The following is a 2,933-nucleotide window of genomic DNA, read 5'->3' as shown; positions in this document are numbered from 1 at the left end:
TAAATTCGACTATCTCTTTTTTCTGAAGCTATATACACCGTCACTGTATGTTTTTTTCTTTATTATGCTAGCGCCAGTTAAATTATTAATACCTAAAGGGGGAGGGGGAGGGAGGAAAAAAAAAAAAGAATTTTTTTTTTTTTTTTTTCCATATGCCCATTTATAGGCACTTGATAGTTCACATCCCATTAACAGCTACAGGAAGTGACGTTTTTTCTACACCCTATATATACCAAGCTCACTCACTGGTCTGTCACTCTCACTTTTGGAGCTGAGCAGTACACATCTTTCCATTGGGCTACTAGTAAGTACTCACCTATATTGGTAAATTTTTGCTGTTTGAAGTCATGGTTTAATATGTGAGTTGAACACGCTGTTGTTCCTCTAAAATTAATTTTTTTCAAGAATGTAATCCGTTAAAAAATTATGAAAAATATTATTTTTTTTTTTTTATGTACATTTCTTTAGTCGGAAATAGTATGTATTGATATATACTTTATTTAATTCTATGTATTTTTCTGTCAATCTCTGCCCTACTTGCAGAGGTTGCTGAATTGATTATAATAGAGTGTCAATCTTATTCACTTCACCAGATTCCCCTTATCTATCTACAATTGAAAGTGGTCATTATAGCCGTATAACTTTGAATGGTTTCTCTATTTGTTTATCCATCTGTAAACAAGCTGGTGGTATGTACTTTTTTCATCATACTTCAAAAGGAAAATAATCTGTTTTGAATTAAGCGAAATGTTATACTGAGGATTTTTATTGAACTTTAATTCTAGGACATTATGTTATAATCACCTAAGGACATCTCTTCTTTGTGAAATTTCTATATTTGGTTGGTGTCCAAACCCTAAACCATTGACTGGTATGTGATCCAAAGGACCAATATTTAATCGTTTTCCTTCTCCCTTTTCTTACACCTGCTCAACCTATTACCCTCTTCTTATTATTTGTTTTTTATCCAATTTATGGACATTGTATTTATTTGTATTTACTGTAATTCACAGTGTGACCATCGTTGCCTACTGTTGTATTGTGCCCCTGAGGAAGTCGTGTTCACGACGAAACGCGTTGGGCCTATTGGGCGCATTTCGACTGTTGACCTGAATTGTGTTTATGTCATTTTATACATTGTAAAGTGTATCAATTCGACCTTTGTTTATACTGCTATGCTCTGTGAGCAAATGTTTATTAAATTTTTCCTATTTTAAACCATACTGTCTTAAATAATTGAAAGGTCCTAGCGCACCCTGAAAACCCTTTTTCTCTCTCTATATATATATATATATATAAATAAATTCTGTAGTTCCGCACTCCCAGCCAACAATGTAACAAATTGCGGTGCTCCTTTAAGGTGACACAATGTGTCCCAATGTATAACAGGGTTGGATATTCCAATAAGGGCACTCACCAGTAAATCATGAAAGGTTTATTCAGGGTACATTACCAATCAACTACTACTACTAATCGACTACTATGCCTGATTGGTAATGTACCCTGAATAAACCTTTCATGATTTACTGGTGAGTGCCCTTATTGGAATATCCAACCCTGTTATATATATATATATATATATATATATATATATATATATATATATATATATAAAACACAGGTGGGATCCGGCTCTCCATATAGCGGTGCTTCTGCGCCAGGTGCCCGTAAAGCATAATAGTATAGCTCAGCTGGGGATACAATACTCCAGACGGCTTCTTAAGAATAAATACACTTTAACCACAGACTGTGGTACAACGTTTCAATGCCCATTTTTATTGCAGCATTTTCATCAGGTATAAGTAGCATGTACAGAAATCTTACCTTATAAGCACCAGAGCACGGGGGCGGAAGACGCTGCCCGGACTGCAGACGCAGAGAAATGACATCACAAGAAGAGATCATAGTGCACCCGTCACCATAGATACAAGGATAAACACAGTGGGAGCAAGTAGCAATAGTCAATAATGGAAAAACGCACATATACATCATGAATGATCCGCCTAGTAGAGTGTATAATATTCATCTTCAGTCTCCTCGACACCTACTTCAGAACTGATGCTGATTTTAGTTCTACCAGCTATACCCCTATTTATGCTGTATTTTATCAACACACCCTCTACGTTACCTTGTAATTTGTTTTTTGTTTGCTATGTACGGCGCTGCGGACACTTTGTGGCGCCTTATAAATAAACAAACTACTAGTACTACATATAGCAATGACATGATTCATCTTATACCTAAATGCTGCAATAAAAAGGGCATTGAAACAGTCTGTGGTTAAAGTATATTTATTCTTAAGAAGCACCCTGGAGTACTGTATCCCCCTGCTGAGATATATATATATAGCAAGAAACTAAGTGCGCCCCTAGATTGACTTCCACCACCAAATCCAGTATGAAGAACCGAATTTACAATGTTTAAATCACTGTTCAACAGTTTTAATACAATTTTTCATAAAAAAACAATATAAAAACACTTTTTCATCTGTAAGTATTCGAAAAATTCAGTTCAACAAATGCAAGGAAAAGACCCAACGCGTTTCGTCGTAAACGACTTCCTCAGGGGTAACATTCCAAAGGCATATGGAACACAAGTATAGATGAAGTGTGATGACTCAAAAGATGGATCCTTTGAAGATCCTGGTAAGGGGATGCAAACCTGCATCAATTTCCATAGGTGTCCTTATTTAAAATCACCAATTCTGAGGGAAATCGAACACAATCCTCAGAAACTTCTCAACAGGTAAAGGTTACAAACCAAACTGCAGGTAAAATATATATATATATATATATATATATATATATATATATATATATGACAGCTCTGGCAGCTGTGCGTGGTCAAATGGACTAATACTTTGTCTCTGTTAAGTGCCATCTAGTGGCTGCCAGTGTGCACAACACTCCAATGGTCCATATAGAGGCGAGGAG

The 2,933-nt window shown here is 35.8% G+C and overlaps 1 long non-coding RNA gene across 1 annotated transcript; it reads left to right on the top strand.

Annotated features, from left to right (window-relative positions):
- Positions 1 to 819: 819 nt before the first annotated feature.
- LOC146049809 (uncharacterized) lies at positions 820 to 1,218 on the top strand. The gene is made up of 2 exons (XR_014466209.1): positions 820 to 871; positions 1,014 to 1,218. It is a non-coding gene; the product is annotated as an uncharacterized LOC146049809 (long non-coding RNA).
- Positions 1,219 to 2,933: the final 1,715 nt, after the last annotated feature.

This window comes from Crinia signifera, chromosome 12 (assembly GCF_055691185.1).
Source record: "Crinia signifera chromosome 12, ASM5569118v1, whole genome shotgun sequence".
In the NCBI taxonomy this organism is placed as follows: Eukaryota; Metazoa; Chordata; class Amphibia; order Anura; family Myobatrachidae; genus Crinia; species Crinia signifera.
This window is presented reverse-complemented; position numbering and strand designations above follow the sequence as displayed.